A 25,289-nucleotide genomic window follows, 5' to 3' on the forward strand; every position below is an offset into this window, starting at 1 on the left:
TACAGGTGCCCGCCACCACGCCCTGCTAATTTTTGTATTTTTAGTAGAGACAGGGTTTCATGATGTTGGCCAGGCTGGTCTCAAACACCTGACCTTGTGATCCGCCCACCTAGGTCTCATTTCTTTGAAAATCAGAAGAGAGAAATGATTATAGTAATAATGAATTCCTCTTGGATCATATTCATGTTTGTATCAACTCATTTAAAAATATATCTCTTAGTATTTATATAGAGGAACCACCCCCCTCTGTCCCAAAGAAAACATGCCTGGGACCATGGACTTCATGTCACTGTGCTGACTGCTTGAGCTTCTCTTGTGAACCATGTGCTGGTGGCACAGAGTTGAAAAACACTAACAAGGGGCCTGTCCTCAGGGAACTTCTATCTAAAGGTGTGTAGCTAGGTTGTGCGTTTGACTGAGAAGACTCGTAAAACATCACATACACGCATGGTTTTTGCAATGAATAGGGTATACTTCTAGAACACCAGCAAACCATGTTTGCCCCTAAAAAGCAAAAGTTGGTTGACATTCAGGTAACCCTGTTGAATCCTCAATCCAGCTGGAAAGGCGAAGCTCCAGCCAGTGTCGGAAAAGTCACTGAAGCTGTGTGCGCGCAGGTAGGTGCACTGGCAGCATCAGACTCACGGAGTTTGCTCCTGTGGCAGCTTTGTGGTTAAAATGCATTTTGGAAAAGAAATGTTCAGAGGTTCTAGGGAAGTGGCAGGAACCCAGTGCTACTAACTAGGCATGTAGTCCGACGTGTCAAGAGCAATTTTATATGGAGTGACTCCCCTTCCGAGGGCACAAAAAGAAAGTGTTGCTTTTTGCATGAAAGTGTCAGTGCTTGCAACTTATGAAAGACACTGCTAAAAGCAGAGGCTCTATTTTTATTCTCCACAGCCTGGCCACCGCGGTGCCGGGGGCTCTGCTGCCAAAGAGGAAACATGCACAAGTCTGGTCAGTAAATATCACCAGCTAGACAGTCCCAGCTGTTGTTCCAGGATGCGTTTTCTCATTCCTATCTGACAGGTTATCCTTCCCGGAACCGGGATCCAGAGGGTTTTCTAGTGTGGTAACTAGAAAACATAACATAAAGTTTACCATTTCAGCCATTGTTAGGTGTGCGCTTCAGGGGCATTAAGTACATTCACATTGTTGTGCAACAAAATCAACACCATCCATCTCTGGAAAGTGTACATCTTTCCCTAATTGAAACTCTGTCCCCATCAAACACTGACTCCCCATTATCCCTTCCTCAACCCCTGGCCACCCCGCTTCCACTTTCTGTCTCCATGAAATGGGATGACTTGAGGGACATCCTAGGAGTGGAATCATACAGTATTTGTCCTTTTGTGTCTGGCTTGTTTCACTTAGCATGCTATCTGCAAGCTTCATCCATGTTCTGGCACGTGTCTATGCTTCCTTTTCAAGCAGAATAATATTCCACTGTAAATGGATACACGATGTTTTGCTTATTTGTCTGTTGATGGACACTGGGGAGGTTCCCACATTTTGACTATTGTGAATAATGTTGCCGTGAGCGTGCCTGTTAGGACATCTGAGTTCCTGCTTTCAATTTTTTTGGGCATATACCCAGAAGTGGAATTGCTGGATCGTAAGCTAATTCCATGTTTACTTTGTTGAGAAATGGCTATGCTATTTTTATTCAGTGGCTGTAGCATTTCACATTCCCACCAGCACAAGAATTCCAATTTCCCTACAGCCTACAAAACTTTATCTTTTGCTTTTTGTCTTTATAGCCGTCAGCCTAGTGGCTGTGAAGTGGTATCTCATTGTGGTTTTGATTTGCATTTTCATAATGACTAGTGGGATTCAGCATGTTTTCATGCATCTGGGCTTTTAACTCTGTGTCTGCTTTGGTTTGGATGGCTGTTGCTGCAGCAGGAAGTGTGGTCATGAATAGGAATATTCATGCCGGGAAGCTGAGGGAAACTTGAGGGATCACCTAGACCAGCTGATATGGTTTGATTGTGTACCCACTCAAGTCTCATCTTGAATTGTAGCTCCTATAATCCCCACGTGTTGTGGGAGGGACCCAGTGGTAAGTAATTGAATCATGGGGCCGGGTGGCAGTTACCTCCATGCTGTTCTCTTGGTAGTGAGTGAGTTCTCACGAGATCTGATGGTTTTATAAGGGGCTTTCCCCCTTTTCCCTGCACTTCTTCTTGCTGCCGTCATGTGAAGAAGGACATATTTGCTTCCCCTTCCGCCATGATTGCGAGTTTTCAGAGATCTCCCCAGCCCTGCAGAACAGTGAGTCAGTTAAACCTCTTTCCTTTATAAATTACCCAGTCGTGGGTATTTCTTCATAGCAGCATGAGAACAGACTAATACACAGCCTTCTACAGCCTTGTGAGATTTTTGTAGAAGCAGCACAGTGGTGGGTGATCTGCTGGGCCTGGGGCTAGGGGAGACTGGCTGCACCTTCCTCTGGCTCCCTCTGCCTCCAGGGTGGGCTCCAGGTCTCCTTCAGAGAATGCTGCTGGAAACTACCCAGCAAGGCCAAGCCCTGATTTTACAGATAGGCACAATATGTGTCTGAGGCACTATGGCCCGCGAGTGACAGAGCGAGGACTACAGCTCAGGTCTTTAGAGCTTTTTTGTTTTCCATGCCAGCCACCCCCACTGCCGTCAGAGATGGAGTCAGGCAGGGAGTGCTAAGAGTCAGAGTGGAAAGGAGGACACTGCGCTGAGCACACAGAAGGTTCACCACCAGGGATGTTGCCACAGTCTCAGGAGTAATTTGCATCAATTCGATAAACGTTTATCTGGAAACATCCAAGAGTCAGGTATGTCGGAGTATATAGATATTAATAAACAAAGATCTCATCTCATAGATATTCACAGTCACAGAAATGAAACCATAGACGCTTGCAAACGCTTGGGAGTAGGAAGAGGGCAGAGCTGCTGTCTCATGATTGGAGCGTGGGCTCAGGGGAACCCTGGTGCATGTGGCATTGGGAGTGACGGGGGTGGTCTGGGAGAAAAACAGCAAACCATTCAAAATAATTAAGCTTACTTTGGACAGAGGAAGAGGATCATTTGGTAACAGCAACATCAGAATGAGAATCGAAAATTGAAGGACATGAGCCAAGAGGTGTTTACTGGGACACAGGTATGGGCATAGCTGAAGGCCCAGGTGGGGTGGGGGGGGACCCGGGTGTGGGCATAGCTGAAGGCCCAGGTGGGGTGGGGGGACCTGGGTGTGGGCATAGCTGAAGGCCCAGGGGGGTGGGGGGGGGACCCGGGTGTGAGCATAGCTGAAGGTCCAGGTGGGGTGGGGGTACCTGGGTGTGGGCATAGCTGAAGGCCCAGGTGGGGTGGGGGGGACCTGGGTGTGGGCATAGCTGAAGGTCCAGGTGGGGTGGGGGGACCCGGGTGTGGGCATAGCTGAAGGCCCAGGGTTTGGGGGAGCTGGGAGGGGTATAGCTGAAAGCCCAGGGTTGGGGGACCTGGGTGTGTGTATTGCTGGAGGCCCAGGGTGGAGGGACCTGGGTGTCAGTATAGCTGAAGGCCTGGCCGGGGGCGGAGGGTGGTGTTGCTATGTGGAGAAGAGGCCCCGTCTTTCTGTGGGAACCAATGTTCAGAAGTTCTCTAGTAGTTTATCAAGGACACAAAAGGTATAGAATTCTGCAATATGTGCTTATAATAGAAAAGAGTTTTAAAGCTGAAGAACAAGTGGTCTTTTATTTGCTGTATTTAAAGAATGGCCTTACTGAAATGAGCTGTGCTAATGCAGACATGAGAAGGGGAAGGAATAATATGCTCACACTAGGGGCAGGGATAAACAGATTTTACAGAATCCTACTGGGGAAGCCTAGAAGATGAAGTTTCTTTATGAGAAAACTAAGATTGTGGCCAAGTACATTACCTACTAGACCCACTGGCTGAGCCCAGTGATATACCTGACTGAAGCTCTGAGTTATGAAAACCCAAATATTAGGACAATCTCATACTTAAATGCAAGCATAGTTTCTCAACAAAGTTGCCTTAATAACCTAGAGAGCGACCCCTTCTCCCTTCCTCTTCTTTCTCCCTTCCTCTCCTTCCTTCTCTCCTTCCTTCCCTCCCCTCCTCTCCCCTCCTCTCCCCTCCTCTCCCCTCCTCTCCCCTCCTCTCCCCTCCTCTCCCTCCCTCCCTCCCTCCGTCCCTCCCTCCCTCCCTCCCTCCCTCCCTCCCTTCCTTCCTTCCTTCCCTCCTTCCTTCCTTCCTTCCTTCCTGTTCTCTAGCCCCTTTCAGGGTGGGAACCTTTAATAGAATGGAATTCTAAAGAACCTGAAGTCTTCAGAAGTGTACAAGACTGGTATTATGCAATATTTAGTGTTGCTTTTCCAATTTGAAGCCAGGATGCTGGAGGAAGGTCCGAGATCCAGGGAATAACTTTGAGTGATTGTAACAGGAGAGAAGAGGGACTCCTGGAGGTGCACATGAGGTTAGTTCTGAATGGGCTAACAAGTAAAATAAGAAACAATTTTGCACAATACCTTGAATGCCATTGTGTGTTCATGGTGATCCAATACTAAGACTTTCCTATTGGTAACAGCCTGCATTTATATACCTTCCGAGATGGTAAGGGTGTCCCTAAAGAGTTGCTTGTGGATGTTCTAAATAAGTTTTAAGGTACCATGAAGTGTCTGGGGCATTTCTGGCCAACAACACAAGAGAAGGGGTAATGGTCTAGGCAATGGCAGCATATTCTTATGCTCAGGCATGATGGCTATGGGTCAGTGTAATGGCTGCCTTGGAAGAAAATTTAAAAATCCTTTAATCCTACCCACTTCTCTGAGATATGGAAAAACCTCAGTATTTCAACACATGAAAAGAGCTAAATTCCTTGCTCAGGATCAAACAGCTGCCTATGGGCAGGGCTCTGGTGAGAACTGAGGCCTTCTGAGTTTTAGACCAATGCCTTTCCAGTATGCAATCACTCAGTGGCCATTGGTGAAGGCCACCCACTCCCCTCTCTCCTGCAATCCAGGTAGTTCCTGTGGTATAGCCTCATCCTCAGGCGTGTTTGAAGCAGGTACAGCTCATCCTACTCTGGAGGACATGAAGAAATTAATTAAGCACCAGCAGCGCCCAGCCATCATTTTAAAGAAAATCACCATTTAGATTTTGGGGCTCTCTGGGTGGCCATGAATATGTCTCACCACAGATTATATTGGGTGGTAATTTTCTTCTTGCATGAACAATGATTCCTCCTAGATTCGCTTTACAATCTGGTGAATATTAAATTGTTATTACAGCATCGCTTCTTTCACTTCATTTTATTTTACTACCAAGGTTATGGGCTCAATGTTGTAGTTAAGTTTATTTCACTTACAATCGAAATCTATTTTGGTCACTTGTTAGCTTTCTCTATCTTGTTTGTAAATTGGCTTCCTTTTCTGCTGCAAAGGTAGAAGAGGCCAGGGCACAGGCAGTAGGCTTGATTTCATGTTTCAATAGTAGGTAGCTTTCTGCCATCTGAATAGTGACCTGATTCTCAGACCCGTCGTATTAGTCCACTCTAGCATTGTTATAAAAAACTACCTGAGACTTGGTAATTTATAAGGCAAGAAGGTTTAACTGGCTCGTGGTTCTGCAGGCTGTGCAGGAAGCATGGCTGGGGAGGCCTCAGGAAACTTACGGTGATGACGGAAGGCGAAGGAGAAGCCGGCATGTCCCGCATGGCTAGAGCAGGAGGAATAGAGTGAAGGGGGAAGTAGATTTGAAGATTTGAAGACAGTGAGATTTGAAGATCTCACAAGATCTTCAACAACCAGATCTTGTGAGAACTCACTATTATGAGAACAACAAGAGAGAAATCCGCCCCCATGAGCCAATTACCTCCCACCAGGCCCCTCCTCCAACACCGAGGATTACAATTTGACATGAGATTTGGGTGGAGACACAGAAACCATAGCACCCTGTTCAAGGTGAAACAGTTAAATTCATAGGTTATGTGCCCTTGTTACTTTTTACGTATCCCTAACAGTTGCTGTGTCCATGCGACTGTAGTAATCACATTTCCAGCTCTGCAAATGTGATGCTTTGACATCTTCTCTACATGGATATGCTGGACACATAATCTTCTGGACCACCCTGTCATGTGCCTGAATCACCTTGCAATGGTTCCGGTCTCCTTCTCCCTACCTCCTCTTCTTGGAAGTAGTTCTGTGAGGCATGCTTTCCACTAGGATGCATCTGGGGGCCACATCTCAACCCCCTTTTTATCATACTCTCACACTCAAGACCTCTACCCTATTCATCTGCCCTAATCACCTCACAACCAGATCCGAGACAACTGAGGCCAGTCCGTATGCCCCAGAGCCCCCAGAATTTATTCAAACTAGCCAGACCTAAGCCTGCTAAGCCTGCCTTGCTATGGAAGCCATAATAAAGGCTCTTGCCAGCTTTCCCTTCCCTCTGCCTCTGGCCTTGGGCTTCCTTGCATGGCCCTGGGGCTGTGCCCACCTCTTCCTCTTGGGATCTGTGAGTAGCAAACCACCTTTCCCATGGTAGCTGACTCCCAGGTGGCTGGCCTCGCCACAACTCAAGTTTTCTATTAATACCCTAAGTTGTAAAACAGCTATGTCTCTTTATTCCGGCAGACATTCTAAATGTACTATCTTTTTGGAAATGTCACATTCTTGAGTTATCTTTTTACACAATTTCACCTTAGTTCACTCATAACAGATCCAATTATTTGATTTTGTAGAAATTTCTTAATGTAGACATCAAATACCATTCATTCTATTGTCTGAATCTTGTGCTAATCATAAAATTGCAGTTGGAATTTTTGCTATTTATTTATTTATATTTACTGGCCATAAGCTTTAGGTCCACTCTTTCTTTCTAACCAGTCTATAAAACTGGGGTTCTCTTTGGGTCTCCTACTTCCTTGTTAAGGATTGCAATATTTACTGATTAAAAGAAATAAATCTGCCTAAGTAAAATCTCCTCAGTGCTGGGCCAAATACTTTATTCTCCTTGTAATGTTGATCTTTTCATTTTTTATTTTATTTTATTTGAGTGGCAGGGTCTCACCCTGTCACCCAGGCTGGAGTGCAGTGGAGTAATCATTGCTCACTGCAGCCTGGAACTCCTGGGCTCAAGCGATCCTCCTGCCTCAGTCTCCTGAGTAGTTGGGACTACAGGCATGTGCCATGACACTCAGTTATTTTTATTTTATTTTATTTGTTTGTAGAGACGGTTTTTTTCATGTTGCCCAGGCTGGTCTGAAACTCCTGGGGTCAAACAATCGTCTCACTTTGGCCTCACAAAATGCTGGGATTATAGGCATGAGCCGTCACGCCTTGCCGATCTCTTTATTTTGTGAATGTCTTGATTTCATATTTATAGTTTGTTATGAGCACCTCTGGGTCACATCAGTAAATAAGCCCATCAGTCAATGGATCCTGTGCTGTGTTCTGTTCTAGGTTCTTTGGGGGAATGCAGGAGAATGATCAAAGTTTCATGGATCTTATACCCAGGTTAGAAAGACAACGCTAAAACACATGAAATTACAGAAATAATACCAAAATATGATGAAGTACTAAATTATGTGTAATTTTTATCTAAATGCTGCCTGATTTTAGGGATGAAGGTAATCAAGGAAGCCATTAGTTGGGATAATTATTGGGACCTCAAAAACTATTTAGATGGTGACAGACTGCTGGAGATAGACTGATCAGGGTACATTTTTTTAATCAAATAATTACCAGACCAATAAAAAAAGAGGATGGAAAAGGAAGGAGAAGAGATGAGAAGGAATAGAGATGGGATTGGCAATAGTCTATTAGTCCAGGGCTTTGATGGTCTAATTAAAAAAATCCCAGTCATCCTTTAAACAACAGGGCACACTACAGGCTGCCAATTGTGTGAGTTACTTGAGGAAAACAGGCACTTGCTAAGGGGTAGCAGTCCTGACATGCTGCAGTGCAGCAGACGTGCTAAGGGGTTTAATCCTAGAGCAGCAGCCCCGATGTTCTGCAGTGTAGCAGACTGGACTCGGGGGCTGATGGCCAGGTCATGAAAACTGCTTTGGTGAGGTCCCTGACCCAGAAAGTTGTGCTAGGAGAGCTTGTTTCCAAAGCTTTTCCAAATTCAGGCTTCAGCTAGAGTCCTACTCCTAAAGCCCTGATTCTTGTATGGACTTCTCTGGGATCCCAGTGTTTTAATATTTTCTACTTTTTACCTATGGATCTATTCAGAAAGAGCTTAGACTCCTTATCTTTTCTTACCTGAGAGACAGTTCCTTTTGGGGATGAGGAGTTTAATATGAGAATGCCTCCCAAGCTCACGGTCCCTCTTTCTACTTGTGGTTTAATGAATATGAATTATTTCAAAGGTTGCTGCTTAAATTAGCTTCTTTCCTTTACCTTTACAAAATGCTTTCAGAAAATTTTATACTGAAATGCGACAAGAGATTTTAAAATGAGTGAGTTTGATTTTGCTGGCCACACAGAAATGCACATTTCTATTTCACAGGTTTGTTTTAGGGGTTGATATGGTTTGGTTGTGTCCCCACACAAATCTCATATTGAATTGTAACTCCCCAAATCTCCATATGTTGTGGGAGGAGCCCAGTGGGAGGTAATGGAATCATGGGAGTGGGTCTTCCCCATGCTGTTCTCGTGATAGTGAATAAGTCTCACGGATCTGATGGTTTTATAAAGGACAGTTCCCCTGCACAAGCTCTCTCTTGCCTGCCACCATGTAAGACATGACTTTGCTCCTCATTCACCTTCCGCCATGATTGTGAGGCCTCCCCAGCCATGTCAAACTGTGTGTCCATTAAACCTCCTTGTCTTTATAAATTACCCAGTTTTGAGTAAGTATTTATTAGCAGTATGAGAATAGACTCATACAGTAAATTGGTACCAGGTAGTGGGGTATGCTGTAAAGATACCTGAAAATGTGGAAGCGACTTTGACCCTAGGTAACAAGCAGAGGTTGAAACAGTTTGGAGGGCTCAGAAGATGACAGGAAAATATGGGAAAGTTTGGAACTTCCTAGAGACTTGGAGAACTCAGAAGACAGAAAGATGTAAGAAAGTTTGAAACTTCCTAAAAACTTGTTGAATAGGTTTGACCAAAATTCTAGTGATATGGACAATGAAGTCCAGGCTGAAGTGGTCACAGATGGAGATGAGGAGCTTGTTGTGAGCTGGAGTAAAGGTCACTGTTGCTATGCAAAGAGACTGGCAGCATTTTGCCCTTGCCCTAGAGATCTATAGAACTTTGAACTTGAGAGAGATGATTTAGGGTATCTGGCAGAAGACATTTCTAAGCAGCAAAGTGTTCAAGAGAAAGCAGAGCATAAAAGTTTGGAAAATTTTCAGCCTGACAATGTGACAGAAAAGAAAAACCCATTTTCTTGGGAGAAATTCCAGCCTGCTGCAGAAATTTGCATATGTAACAAAGAGCCAAATGTTAGTCACCGAGACAATGGGGAAAACGTCTCCAGGGCATGTCAGAGACCTTTGTGGCAGCACTCTGATATCACAGGCACAGAGGCCTAGGAGGAAAAAATGGTTTCCTGGGCCAGGCTCAGGGGCCCCTTGCTGTATGCAGTCAAAGGACTTGGTGCCCTGCCTTCCAACCACTCCAGCTGTGGCTAATAGGAGCCATGGCACAGTCTGAGCTGCCTTTGCTCCTCCTTCACCTTCCACCATGAATGTGAGGCCTCACCAGCCATGTGGAACTGTGAGTGCATTAAACTTATTTTTTTAAATAAATTACCCAGTCTTGGGTATGTCTTTATTAGCAGTGTAAGAACAAACTAATACAGGGGTGTACCCTGAATTTAGCATTGAACTTCTGCATTGCAAGGCAAATCAAAAACATATTCACAACAAAGAACACTGTGTATGGGGCTGGTGTTGACGAATGTCTTGTTCCAGTTGATCAATGTGCCGTTGCTCTACAAAACTCAAGTCAGTGAAAGAGTTAGTTAACTCCAATTGTATCCCTTTTCCCAAATACATATCTGATTAGAACAAGTCTTTCTAGAAGCACACAGAGGAAATATTCCAATCAGAGCGCAGGAAATAGGCATTTAACTCTCGTTAGCAATAATAGGGAATGATACTCTGAATCTGTCAGTGGAGAGATTTATTCCATGAGGAACAAAGTATTTTATCCACCAAGTACACTCAAGGCCCTCAAGTGACAGCTTTCCTCCCTTTATTTTTTAATTGTGTTTGTTTGGAGAGGCTGATGTACACTCTCACAAGATTGATGAGCCCACACACTCTTTCTCTGTGACAATGGGGATTCTCAGACGAATTCCTCACCTCTGTTACTGTGAAATCTGAGTCAGGACCGACAGCTACCATGGAAACCTGTGGGTATTGAACACTTAACGTCCTGGTTCGTAAAGTGAAGGTAATTTGAATTCAATATCTTTGTCTTCTCCAACTCTCATACCTTTCTCTCCTGTAGTTGATAAACCTTCATTTTTTCCCCCTCCCAGAGCCACTGGTGAGATTATCGGTGCTGTTTGGGTTTACCTGACCACCACCATTCCTTAGCGGGGGCAGTAGATGAAACCCCAGATTCCACTTGTTCTGAGACTGACCTCTGTTCTAGGTATTATTATTTTTTTTTTTTTGAGATGGAGTTATGCTCTTGTTGCCCAGGCTGGAGTGCAATGGCACAATCACGGCTCACTGCAACCTCTGCCTCCCAGGTTCAAGCAATTCTCCTGTCTCAGCCTCCTGAGTAGATGGGATTACAGGCACCCACCACACCCGGCTAATTTTTTTATTTTTAGTAGAGATGGGGTATCATCATATTGGTCAGGCTGGACTCAAACTCCTGACCTCAGGTGATCTGCCCACCTTGGCCTCCCAAAGTGCTGGGATTATAGGCATGAGCCACTGTGCCCAGCCTATGTTCTAGGTACTTTTATTAATATACACTTTACTGTGGGAGAAGAAAGGAAAAAACAGAGACCCAGCAAATAACCTGCTCTTGTCCAACAAATAGATCGCTGGAATTCAGGTGGAGATCTTTGGAACCTCAGTCCTCCCTCCAGAGTCGAAAGGGTTATTTGTGAATTTTAAGTTGATCAAGTACTGTAAACTAAAGTTATAAACTAACCGAAGTGCTAGAAACGAAAATAAACACAATAATGAAGAACAAGTGTCATTATTCATAGCGTCTTTAATATTTCCATAGGCTACTCGGTTTGAAAAAGCAGCCTCCTCTGGGAACCACTGGGCAGGAGGAAAAGCCAGCCCCGGAAGGACTCTGCAGAGAACAGATCACGGTGTTAGGCATGTGAGCTTCTCAGAGAGTCCTACAGCCATGGGAGCTTTGCCTTCCCTTAAATGAGCCAGGGGCTGTAACCTTGTCATCGGAAAGGGCAAAGTGCAGTCGAAAATTCACATTCGTCATGGAAGAACAGACGATGTTTTGGTGTTAGGAACATTCGTCATGGAAGGACAGATGATGTTTTGGTGTTAGGAACACTGGGGGAAGTAGCGTGTTGTTGGTATGAAGCAAGATTATTCTGTGTGTTATAACAACAGCAACTCTGGAATTGACAGGGAGACCCAGTGCAGGAGAGAAGGCAGCCAGGCAGCGTGTTTGCTGTTCAGGGAGGTTCTGAGCTGGAAGGACAATGGAATTAGGTGCAGTGGGAGAGCACGAGCTCGGCTCCCGTCTCCTCTCCATCTTGGCCTTTATGTCTTGGTCTCAGTGGTACCCATTAGTTCCTTTGCCAGTGCCCCTTTTGACTGAAGAGCCTGCCCCCTTTCACTTTCAGTAAGTCTCTTTGCCGAAATGTGCTGATTAACTCACCCTGTCTTCTGGTGTATTGGGCAGGTCTACCCGAAGGAGGGATTGAGATAAGGTTCTGGGTATGTCAAAGTCAGTGGGAGGTTCAGTGATCATTTGTAAATTGTCAGGCCCTGTGCTGTGTTGTATGTTACAAAAACAAACAAACTCAACAGAAGATTTCACTTCTGCACCCACAGTATAATGTAATAATTAATATGTGTTCAGGGCAACTAAAAATCAAGTTGATAGCTGCCGATAAATATGCAAACATGCGATGTCAGCTATGATTTTTGTCAGTTCCTTTTTGTGGTATTTTAACAACAATTTACCTTTTATCTGCACGTATTGTCTATACCATAAGGTCCCCTGAAAAGTGGGGCAGGTGTTTGAGTCATAAAAGATAAATATATCCTGAAATGACTATTGTTTCAAGTCTGTGAATCATTTCAAAGGACATTTGCCATGCAAATAGATGATGTAACTCTATGTGTTTTCAATAACACATCTGCAAGTTAAGTCGTGTGATTCCCTGGATGATATTAAGTCTGCAAATAGACTGCTACTCACAAACAATATTGTAAGTGAGATCTGTAGAGTCCCTGTTCTAGAATAACGACATTGACCTGTGTTTTCAGCTAAAGCAATGTTCACTCCTTTAAGGGAACATACCTGATTTTATTTTGTTAAAACTTTTATTACTGCAAACTTCCTGCAAGTAAAATGCACTAGTGAAAATTCTTTTGGTATACTAGCAGCCTGCATTGCACAAAACCGATAAAAAATAGATTAAAAATTAAACATTTATGACCCAAGGAACTGCTGAATAGACTATGTTGGGAAGAACATCTGTAACCATAAAACTCAGACTCTTGAAATTTGAATTTGCCTGTTGTGCTTATTTAATTACTGTGCAGAGTTACTTGTTGGGTCCAGATAGGGCAATGACTGGGCTGTAAAAAATATTATTCCCTCAAGGATTGTCTTGTGCAAATTCTAGAGGGGAAAATTATCTTTCCAATACCCAAGTGTGACTTCCATTACCATTAAATGGAGCCATGTGTACCGTGTGAGGGTATAATGGACCCCGGAGTAGAGAGATAAAACTGTAATACCAACTCCCTATAGCACATCAGCAATATTATTTAACTTGAAGCTTTTTAACCTGTGAGAAAAGAGTAAACCTTGTTCTTAATTAAATGAATAATGCAGCTTGTAGATACGTTCATTAACGCGCGTAGATTCACAGCTTGACGGTAAGCTTGGTCCCCTCTTTCCTGTCCTCATCTCATCCACCCGGATCACAATCATTTCCAGTGAGATACCCTTCTGTGGTCACTTTTGTGTCCTCAACAGTGTCTAGCATAGTAAGAAACAGATTGCAAAATTTAGCAAGATACATGCTTACAAAAATGAGCGGTGGGAAAATAACTACTTGGTTTTTGTTTAATTCTATTTACAGATTGACTATTTCATTTCTTTTTTTTTTTTCCCCCTTCTTTTTTTTTGAGACAGAGTCTTGCTCAGTTGCCCAGGCTGGAGTGCAGTGACGTGATCTCGGTCACTGCAAGCTCCGCCTCCCGAGTTCACGCCATTCTCCTGCCTCAGCCTCCCGAGTAGCTGGGACTACAGGCGCCGCCACCTCGCCCGGCTAGTTTTTTGTATTTTTAGTAGAGACGGGGTTTCACTGTGTTAGCCAGGATGGTCTCGATCTCCCGACCTCGTGATCCACCCGTCTCGGCCTCCCAAACTGCTGGGATTATGGGCGTGAGCCACCGCGCCCGGTGACTATTTCATTTCTGAGTAGCAGATTTAACATATTTAAGGTTAGAATCTACTAAGTTTGCTAAAGTTCTTAATTAGAAAAAATGCAAGTAATCCATATATGAGTTTCCGAATGGTGGCGTTGAGTGGGTCTCTGGTCTCAGGAGGAAAAAGAAACGATGATGATCTTACTGAAGAATAAGAAACAGTGAGCCGGGAAGGCAGGTTTTAGTTCTAGTTCCCACAACAAATATTTGTGTTATCTCAAATTCTCTTGATCATAATTTATTATTGTAATAAATTATGTATTACAGATAATTATAAATAATACATAATTTATTAATTTATTTAATAAATAAATCATAATTTATTATTAGTTCTATTGGAGGACACAGTAAAACCCAGTAATAATATTTATTATATAATATATCTACATTATATATTTATATCATTTAATATGCTTATTATTATTGGGATCTACTGTTATCTCCTCTCTCATTCTCTAGTACCCAATAATAATAGTTATTATTATTATTGAGGGGAACATACTTATCTCAGGAGGTATCCTGAAGATGAAATAAGAGGAGTGAAACTGTTTTCAAAAATTAAATGTAGACCACATGTTTTTTGTAAAGATGATGATGATGATGATGATTATTAGTTTGAGATAGCGTCTCACCCTGCCTCAGCCTCTGGAGTAGCTGGGGTTACAGGCATCTGCTACCACACCTGACTACTTTTTTGTATTTTTAGTAGAGATGGGTTTCACTCTGTTGGCCAGGCTGTTCTCAAAACCCCGACCTCAGGTGATCCACCTGCCTCAGCCTGCCAAAGTGCTGGAATTTTAGACGTGAGCCACTGCACCCAGCCGAAAAATCATTATTTTTATAAAGAGTTACTATTATATTGCTGATTGTATTACAGGGAATAAATCTGACATTGCAAATCTTATCCAGAGGTTGGAAGTGACAGTCAAATAGTTTTCCTAGATTTCTTTTCATAAACAAACAAACTTTGCAAATATTAGTTCACTAAATAATAACAGGCCACACCAGCACAGCAATACAGGAAACAAAGCAAATCAATCTCTACCACAAAGATAATGAAGACCATTGTGAAACGATACAGGGTAACTTACAGGAGTCATATGGGAAGACATATCCAGCACATTATTAAATGTCTTTACAGGTATCATCTCACTCAACCATGAAAACAACACTGAATCAGGCAAGATGTCATTGGGAGTTACATTGTTCATTCTCATTAGCACAATAGTGACAAGCTAATAATGTTATCTGAAAGCTTCTTGATCAATCAGCCTTCCTAGTTGATAGGACTGGCTTATTTTTCCGTCTTGCTACACACATAAGAAGTGACTTTCCGAAAAGTTCTAAAAGTGCTCCAAGGTGGGAAGAATGTAGAACTGACTACAGGTAATTTGAGTGTTGGCCTTATCAATACTTCCGTTAAATCCGAAGAGGCAAGGGAAGCCTGGGGAAGTGGCGGGGACAGCAGCCGTGGTCAGCTGGCTGGAGAGGAAGAGCATCTCTCAGGCCTGATGTCTTCTCCCTTCTGGTTATTAGAGATAAGCACAGTGGAATGACTCCAGCACGAGCTTGCTGGGAACGTTATTCTTTGTCTTTATTTATCGTCACAGTGGCACCACCGTGTGTTATTTGGGACTCTTTCCCCTTACAGCAATTAACCAGATCAACCAAGGAGTAAATCAGTGTGTTCCTTGACACCCGTGTGGTTCCTGGATTAGTCACATCAGCTTTCATGGGAGCTTGGCAAAAATGCAGATCCTGGGCCCATTTCAGATCCACCAAATAGGAGTTTTTGAACAAGTTCTCCAGGTGATTCTGATGCAACATCAAGTTTGAATGCTCTTTTGAGGTAGTGGAATCATCGGGCCTCCTTCCCTCCACCGCCTTAGCATGCATTTCACAATGCAGTGCCGTTTGTCCTTTAGTGTACACAAAGCAAACGGTGAGGGTCGGGAACGAGAGAACCCAAATGTCCTCGAATGGGTTTTGTTTCTTTTAGACCTGTGGTTCCCAAACCTGAACATGCCTCAGAAACACTGGGAGGGCTTGTTAAGGCCCAGCTTCTGGGTCCCATCTCAGAGCTTCCAGAGGCGTAGGCCTGGGGGGATTGAGGGGCTTGAGAATTTGCAGTTCTCTCGAGTTCTCCTGTGATGTCAGCCCCGGCCCCACATTCAGAAGCACTGTCTTGTAGAAATAAACAGGAAACTCAACCCAGCTGTTTTTAACCAGGGTGGGGGAACACATTTTAACCAATAAACATGATAGGTGCTAAATAATGTCCCATAGCCTGTAATCCCAGCACTTCGGGAGGCCGAGGCGGGCGGATTGCGAGGTTGGGAGATTGAGACCATCCTGGCTGACATGGTGAAACCCCGTCTCTACTAAAATACAAAAAATTACCCGGGCATGGTGGTGCCTGTAGTCCCAGCTACTCGGGAGGCTGAGACAGGAGAATGGTGTGAAGCCGGGAGGCGGAGCTTGCAGTGAGCCGAGATGGTGCCACTACACTCCAGCCTGGGCGACAGAGCAAGACTCCATCTCAAAAAAACAAAAAAAACGAAAGCAGACATTTGGGAGGTTGGAAAAGGAAGTGAATAGAGCCAAGGAAGGGATGAAGACAAGGGTGCCTGGAGAGGCCGGGGAGGTGAGGAAGCCTCTCTAAGTGGAGAAAGGAAAAGCCAGGATGCAAACCAAGAAAACCTCTGGAATGTTAGGGAAACGCGAAACACGAGCTTTGGGATTAGCCGAGGTGCAAAGTCGGAAGCTTGTTCATGGGGAATCACCCAGAGAGCCTTTGTCCCTTCTCACATCTCCTGCCTTTAGAAATGGTTGGCTCAGGCCGGGCACGGTGGGTCACGCCTGTAACCCCAGCACTTTGGGAGGCCAAGGCAGGTGAATTGCCTGAGGTCAGCAGTTTGAGACTAGCCTGCCCAACATAGTGAAAGCCCGTCTCTACTAAAAATACAAAAAAGTTAGCCGGGCTTGGTGGCAGGCACCTGTAATCCCATCTACTCAGGAGGCTGAGGCAGGACAACCCGGGAGGCGGAGGTTGCAGTGAGCTGAGATCGCACCACTGCACTCCAGCCTGGGCAACAAGAGCAAAACTCTGTATCAATAAAATAAAATTAAATTAAAAAACAAAAAGAAGTGGTTGGCTCAATAGCCGTGATTCACAGATCGAATCTGCTGACTGTTAAACCTTTGTGCTTTGTGAATACAATTATTGCTAAGCCTTTCATATTAACAGTCAGCGGGTCTATTCTTTAGTTTAATAAATAATACATGTTTTTTATGTGCACTGTATTTTTCTGTAAACCCTCACAATAAAAGTGTTTTAATTCAGCCGTTTACACTTAAAAGATATATCTGTATACATATATAGAAAGATAGATTTCCTTTTTATGAGGTTTCTAAATTTACACAGAGTTTAATTCAACAGATCTGAATGACCATATTTTTAATAAAATTTATGTCTTTGAGTATTGATGTCTAATGAAGACTGATATTTAGTGTTTATTTTATTGGCCCTTTGAAAGCACTCGTCTGAAAAGGGCTCATTACTGACCCTGTAAATTTCAACAGCTCTCTATGACTTCTTAGTTTATAGCATGTTTTAAATTAGTAAGCTTTATCGACATATAATTCTCATACCATACAATTTGCCCAATGAAAGTGTACAATGTAATGGTTTTAAATATATTCACAGATATGTGCAACCATCACCAATCAACTTGTAGAACATGAGTATTCTCATTATCTAAGAAAGCTGATGTCTGTTACCTGTCACCACACTCCCCTCCACCTCCCCGCCCCCACTCCACCCCACTGCCAGTCCTCAGGAAGCACTGGTCTCTTCTGTGTCTCTTAGATTTCCCTGTTATGGACATTTCAAAGAAATGGAATCATATGACGTGGTCTTTTGTGCTTGACTTCTTTTATTTAGCATAATGTTTTTGTTTTTTAACAAACTTTTTACTTTAGTTTTAGATTCGTAGAAAAGTTGGAATGATAATACTAAGAGTTCCTCTGCAACCTATGGTCAATTCCCCAATTATTAATACCTTCTATTAGTAAAGTACATTTCTCACAATTGATTAACCAATATTGTACATTGCTGTTGCCATACTTTCTTCACATTTCCTTAGTGTTTACATAATGCCCTTTTTCTGTTTCAGGAACCCATCCAGGAGATCCTGTTATACTCAGTTGTCTAATTTCCTTAGATTCCTCTTGGGCATAGCATTTTCTTACTTTCCATGCTCTTTTAATTTATTTTTAATTGGCAAACTAAAATTCTATATATTTATGGCATGCAACATGGTATTCTGAAATATGTATACATTGTAAAACGGCTAACTTGATCTAATTAACACGTGCATTACCTCATATACTTATTTTTGTGTGTGTGGTGAGAACACTGAAAATCTACTCAGTGATTTTCAAGTATACGATACATTATTATTAACTACAGTCACCATGTTGTATAGCATTTTTAATAGATGAGCTTAAATCAATTACTATATTGTATGTCGTAGTTGGAAAAATACACGTGTGTTGTGAATAAATGAACAATGTGGGGCTTCCTGCTCTTCCATCGGCCTCAGTGTCAACGACTGGGTCTACATGTCATCGCCTGATGGGTTCTCTCTGTCCACTGCACAGATAAAACTGGTTCACTGAGACCGTGGGATTGCAGTAAAGAAAGAGTTTAACTAAGATGGGGCTGGCCACATGGAAGACAGTTATTACTCAAATCAGTCTCCTCAAAGGCTTGAAGGTTGGGGCTTTTTAAGGACAGTTTGGTGGGCAGGGGGCTAGGGAATGGGTGCTGCTGGTTGGTTGGGGATGTAATCACAGGAGCATTGAGTGCAGTCCTCATGCTCTGAGTCCACCTCTTGGTGAGGTCCAGGGAACCGGTTGAGTCACCAGTCATGAACCCGGGTGGGCTCAGTCAGTTGCTAGAATGCAAAAGTTTGGAACCAACCCAAATGTCCATCAATGATAGACTGGATAAAGAAAATGTGGTGCATATACACCATGGAATACTATGCAGCCATAAAAAAGGATGAGTTCATGTCCTTTGCAGGGACATGGATGAAGCTGGAAACCATCATTCTCAGCAAACTGACATAGGAACAGAAAACCAAACACCACATGTTCTCACTCATAGGTGGGAGTTGAACAATGAGAATTCATGGACACAGGGAGGGGAACATCACACACCAGGACATGTTGGGGGGTGGAGGCCTAGGGAAGGGAGAGCATTAGGAGAAATACCTAATGTAGGTGATGGGTTAATGGGTGCAGCAAACCACCATGGCATGTGTATACCTATGTAATAAACCTGCATGTCCTGCACATGTATCTCAGAACTTAAGGTATAATAATAATTAAAAAAAAGTTTGAAAAACATCTCAAAAGACCAATTTTAGGTTCTACAATAGTCTTGTTACCTATAAGAGCAACTGAGGAAGTCACAAATCTTTTGATCTCTGGCCACTTGACTCCTGAGCAGGGAGAGATTATACAAACTATTCCTACATTATAGCAGAATCCAGGCCCATCACAAAATCCTAATCTTGTACCCTTGCATTAGTCTTACAAAGTCAGTTTCAGCCCCAGACAAGGAAGGAACCAGTTTTAGGGAGGAACTTATAATCATTCTTGCTTCACAATTAAACTATGAACTAAATTTCTCCCACAGTTAGCTTGGCCTATGCCCAGGAATGAGGGAAGACAACCAGCCTGTTAGGCTAGAATCAAGAGGGAGCTGGCCAGGCCAGACATCTCTCACTGTCATCATCTTGCAAAAGTGGCTTCATTTGTAACAAATCAGAATCACAAAAGGAACACATTTTCAAAAAAAAAAAAAAAAAATTGGAGCCCATAGATCACTAAGAGAACTGTATAATTTAATGTAAACAAACACTTTACCATTTTCAAAATGCATAATTTTCAAAGCAAAATGCTTTCATCCCAGTTGGTCTAGTGTGTCTAGGGTTTGAGCCCCAGGCTGGATTCCCAGACAAGGCCCACCGCTTGATCAACTGCCATCTGGACAGTCACCCAGGTTCCTTCTCTGGTCTGTGGTTTGCATCAATCAGAGCACCCTCCTGATGGCGTGAGCGTAAATGATACACGCACAGTGTCTCCAGGGGTCCTCAGCAGTGGCATTGCTCCATCAGTATTAGTAATGAGGGCGACGGGGATGGCAGGGTTGACCCATTGTTGGGGCTGCCATGTGCCTTTGGAAGTCCCATAGAACATGTCTGACTTTAGGTCTCATCACAACTGAGTGAGCACGAAGGCTCTGCTAAGTGCAGAGCAGTGAAGGGTCATGAGAGATTAGAACTGGGCGATCTCAGTTCAGCCGTGGGCCCTGGTGCCTGGAACTGGGGATGACACTGGATGGCAGCTGCCCTTTGGATGCAGATCTGGGTGTGGAGGTTTAGCTCCTGGGCCTTGCGTTAGAACCTCAACTCTGTAATTCACATGGCCTATATAGCCTTGGGAAGTTCCGTGTGTCCTCAGCTCCTTCCTCTCACAAATGACTACTGCATTAAATAATCTCATGATCCCTTGCAGCTCTAAAACACGTAGAGTCTTTTCGAAACACGGTTCAGTCAAATGATGATAACCACAGAGTTCATAGCCTTTTAACTTTTCATAGCTATAAATTGAACCATGTCATGGAATAAAAAAGGACTCTATTAACTACACAGGAATCCAGATAAAAGTTGTTTACAGTGTCTTTTTTTAGAAGCAATATAAGCTCGAATTTTTAAAGTAATACAATTCTCTTTTGTACTTTTTTCTGCGAAATAGATGGCAAATGTAAATAAAAGTCTTCTATATATTTTAAAACTAAATGGAAAAATCTTCATAAAAAAGAATACCTACTCTCAGGCTGAAATCTCTTTATGCCAACTTTGTTCCCAGCTGGTTCAATTTTGCTTTATAGCTGGTCATTTATTAGGGGTCTGTAATGGAAATGCTGAAAGCACTATAAATGTTGCGGTCCTAGTGGCTACCACTGAAATAATGGAGCCCTTAATCACTCCCTGGGTGGGGATGGAGGGAGAAGGCTCTCCTAGCATTTGAAGATATGGAAAATTCCTGGAGGAGAAACAAGCGTTCAGGGGATATTAGTGGAGTATTTCACCAGTCCCTTTTACCCAGAACAGCAGTTTCCACGAAAACAAGAGGTTTGTTGCGTGTGATGAATGGAGAGTGATTCGAAACAGGGACACTGTGTTGTAGCAATTATTCCATAATGCATGACTCCATACTTATTAAGGCTACTAAGATAACAGTACTTTGTTATTTAGTATGGATTTTCCTAATTGCAAAACGCCTTATGATTTATTATACAGTCTATGATTAGACCAGGCTGAACCAATCAATACCGCCTTAATTACTAGTTGCTGTTACATGCACTCTACCAATATCTGAATTCAGGAAGTTGTTAAGTTATCTCAGCCAGAAGCCAACATTACACGTATTTTTCATAAATGCAAAAGGCTCGTTTCATCAAAAGAGGAAGCCATTATGCCAAGAAAAATGGAACGCAGTTTATACAGAAGCAGATAGATTACTCCATGTTAAAGAGAAAATCATTCAGTGTGTTGATCATCTCCCATTCTTCAGTAGAAGAGGCGAAAAACTGTTTGTGAAACCAGCGTAAGCTACCAGTAGATATTTCATAAAATTAGCATGGCTGACTTTTTACTGAAGATGTCATTATTCAAGTGAGTACCAACGTCTTCCGCTGGATAAAACCAGAATTTTAACACAGAGGGATTCATGGTTAATAAGTCACATCCAACTGGGTACGGGCCTGCAGGCTGTTCTTTACATTGCATCCTCACCAGATAGGAGCAATTTCAGCCTTAGGACTCTTAAACTACATTCCCTTGTGAGGCAAATTATTTCCTTAATGAGGCCAAAAAGAGGGATGAAACTAAAGGTTTGACTGCTGCCAAAACACTGGACTTGCACTCAGCGGAACCGAGTGGGTGCTGGAGCGAGAGGGCAGAAACTGGACGTGCGTCTGCTCAGGCAGGACGGAGGCGTGAGATTTTCTGAGAAGCCCAGTAAGAGAGAAGGGCATTCAAGGGCCCACAGAGAGATCTGTGCAGCAGAGCCTGATCAGGAGGGAAGTGGGGGAAAAGAATTCCTGCTTATATGTAGGATAAATATCATTCTTTTTATATATCAAACTTTTACCATGAAACTAGGAAAGTTTCCTGCTTGGTACAAACTTTCCCCACTTGCAAGCATGATGATGAAAAGACATCCCTAAAAACTTCAGATGACAAATGGGGACCACTACCGTAGGTCACTGCTGACCTCACTCACTGCTCCCCTGCCTGGGCATCCACACACAGTTGTGTAGAGGCTCTGTCTCCTGGAGGACAGCTCCTAGCAGAAGCGCAGACCTGCCTGTCCTGCTGCTGTTCTCTCTCTCTCCTTCTCTCTCTGACTTCTTCTCTCTTAGTCCCTCCCTCTCTCTCCTTCTCTCTGCCCCTCTTTCTCTAGTCCTTTAGGAATTGCTCCCTGAACCTTCCAGACTGGCTGATATTCTGGTGTTTAGCCACCAACACTGCCCCTATTACCACCCTCCTTGATAAGCTCTGCGCTGTCTGCTTCCCTGTGATTTTCCTTAGCGAACTGTATTAGGAACGCCTCGCAGGAACTCAGGCCCTCACGGCTGTGTCACTGCACCTGACACCTAATGCTGCCTGGGGGCGTTTCTTCAGTGACGCAGGGGAGAGAGCAAAGTGACTCTGAGCGCGTGGGCTTCGGTGCCTTCCCCTGCAGAGCCCCACCCACTCCGATGGGTGGCGCTCCTCTGTGGGCCTCACAGGGAGGGACAGGCATGGCATGGTCCTCACCATCTCCCGTAATTTCATGTAAAACCACTCTGAAGGAATGGACAGATGGAGCACATGCCCAGGCTTGAATCATAACCCCTGAAGACAATCCCAAGAGATCAAAATCCGTGAAGTCTAAAATCCTGAACAACTAAAACCCCCCAAATCACAATCACAGGATAGCTGCATGGCATTAGGAGGAACTATCACCTTGTTGTCTTTCTTTATTCAGAATACTATGAATTCCAATGGAATCTCCAAACCATGATGACAGACTTGAAATTTGGTGCAACCAACGTTTCTACCGGTGAATTTCAAGGTATTTCCAATAACATTTATTTCCTTTTCATACGTCCCAATGCATTAGGTGAAAAATTCAGATGAGAGGATTGGCCACGAGGTATGACAAGGAAAACTTCAATTTAAAATGTGCCACTGTCGGCAGTCCCGTTCCCTCCAGCGGATGACATTCCAGGAGCTTTAATGAATTAAAACTGCCTTTGCCTGAAGGAGTCCACGAGGCTCCTGGCTGGTTGGAAAATAATCACGTGTGAGGTAGGATAGGAAGACACTCAGGCAACAGTGTGGCTGTTCAGGCTTATTTGACACATCTGTGGTCCGCGCATGAGTGCACCCACAGTGGGTTTCCGCATGCCCAAAACCACACAGGAGCGCAGCACAGAAGACGGCAAAACTTAGTAGGAAATACCCACGGCCGCGCATGTCAACTCATAGAGGAATTCCAACTGGAGCAGCCCCACGCGGAAAATGCACGTCAATGTATTCTCCAAGGAGAACCACGTCGTAAAAGAAAAAAAAAAAGCAGCTATTGATTTCGATGAAAGACTTCAAAATACAGTTAATAATTATGAACAGCAGGCTCTTACAGCCCATCTCCCATAGTTGCCCATAATCTATCCCTGTAAGACACTTTTTCAAATGTCAATTTTTTTCTTTTAATTTAGCTTAGTCTCTTTTTCTGTTTTTACTTATTTTTCACTATTTTAAATCGCCAGCATTTTTTTAAAAAAACATTTGCTCTGTGGTGTATTTCATCTTTGCATCATTTTCAATGCTGGAGGTTTACCTCGTGTGGAGGCCTTGAGAGAGTTCTAATTTGTCCAGTGCATTTTCTGCACATGCAGCTCCGTAGACTACGTTCTCGCCTGTGTTTTCACTGTGCATGAGCGCTGTGCGTGTGACTTCCTCAGTAAACGAACAGATGTCCCTTTCCCACATCTGCATCGTGAGCGAGAACATTTCACCAAACCGTGGCACACGCGTGGTTTTTGATCCGTCTCATCAAAAGACTTGGAATGTCCGTCGCAGTGTGGCAGAAGTTGGTGGTTATGCAGCTGGGTGCACAGTTGCCCACCTCAGTGATACGTGCTTAGAGAGTGAGCTTCTGGGCCACTTTCTTAGATGGGGCCCCTCAGTTTTGCTTGTAACTGGCATGCCCGTGTGACCACGTTTGTGTACCTGGGTGCGTACGCTTGTGAAAATATGAATGCTGTTGCTGCCTATCTTATTGAGTAAAGTGCCTGTTAGTGTTGTCAGGTTGGTCAAATGAATCTCCCCCTTTTAACATGTAAATAAATATACCTTTTAAAGAATGTTAAATTATTTCTTTCTTGAATAATATTTTTCAGATTTTGATCTTTAGGGATCTCCACATTCAGGATTACAGGGTTCAGTATTGTGTCTTTTGAGATTATGGTGAGCTCCCCTTGACATGCACACAGATATGTCCACATGCAGAGGTGCACTCATGCACATGTTCACACACAAAGGACACGCCACACACACACACACACACACACACACACACATATATGCTGCCCACAGCTTCTGGCCATGGTGTAACATGTGGAGATAAACTGGCATGAGTTGTGCTGTGTCTGTTTTAAAATCCTAATTTTTGCAAAGGGGCCATGCACATTTAATTTTGCATGAACACCACACTAACTCTGTAACCAGACCTACATTAATTCACCTGGCTCACCAATTAAAGATTACAGCCTGATTTATTGTAAAACATAGATAATATAAAAGGGGAAATCGGATAAGGTGGTTTCTGGTCTCCCTGTCCGGCCCTGCACCCTTGGCTTTGCTCACCCTGGGGGTCCCAGTGGGTTGGTTGGAATTTCCTGGTGGTCAGCCTGGCCCCAGAGACACTGTTTCCAACCCCCCGTGGGTTTCATGAGGGAATGAGAAGGAGATTTGAGGCATGACCCTGGGCTGTAGAAGAGGCCAGTGAGGGACGAAGAGAGGCTGCCTTCTCTTCGGCCTCTCTCCTTGGAAACACACAGCGCAGGGAGTGTGAGAATCTCAACCGTACTCCTTCATGCTGTAGGTTTCATCCAATGGCCCTAAACCTTCACAAACCCTCGCCCATGTTCTGTGCAGCCCATAGTGTACTTGCGATGGATGTTTGCAGAGATTTGAACTGGGCTGGAGTTGCTCTGGTCAGCAGGATATTAAACACAGGCACACTGGCAGCACCCGCTCTCAGGGCCACTGGTGCCAGCCCTTCCGCAGGAGACATTTGCAGTTGGCCTGAAAGGTCGAGGTCAACAATGTGGGCATGTCAGGAGAGACGCCGGGACTCACTATTCAGGATTCAGAGAAACAACCCTGAGAAGGACACTGTGGCCCACACTGAGAAGGAGCCCAGCAAGGAGCTCCACCTACCTGGCATCCTTTCAGAAATTACCTGACACGTGAAACCAGACACTCCAAACACTTGAAACCAAACGTTACTGCCTGGGAACAGTGACTGTTCCTCTGTTCACAGCTGGCCAAAGCTCGGACATGCCACA

The 25,289-nt window shown here is 43.8% G+C and overlaps 1 long non-coding RNA gene across 17 annotated transcripts in view; it reads left to right on the top strand.

Moving 5' to 3' along the window:
• Positions 1-2,178: 2,178 nt before the first annotated feature.
• LOC107130786 (uncharacterized) overlaps positions 2,179-25,289 on the top strand; it is a 139,392-nt gene continuing 116,281 nt past the window's right edge. For 4 of the 17 annotated variants that reach the window (XR_012417368.1, XR_012417366.1, XR_010577789.2 and 1 more), the window contains exons 1-2: positions 2,179-2,274; positions 2,638-2,810. This is a non-coding gene — a long non-coding RNA (uncharacterized lncRNA). Of the gene's footprint in view, positions 2,275-2,637; positions 2,811-3,049; positions 3,137-4,363; positions 4,454-4,999; positions 9,743-11,186; positions 12,671-17,772; positions 19,658-22,837; positions 24,081-25,289 lie in introns of those variants that run through there. The other 13 variants (XR_010577785.2, XR_010577788.2, XR_010577786.2 and 10 more) reach the window with 13 other exon arrangements.

Source organism: Macaca fascicularis, chromosome 9, assembly GCF_037993035.2.
Source record: "Macaca fascicularis isolate 582-1 chromosome 9, T2T-MFA8v1.1".
Classification (NCBI taxonomy): Eukaryota; Metazoa; Chordata; class Mammalia; order Primates; family Cercopithecidae; genus Macaca; species Macaca fascicularis.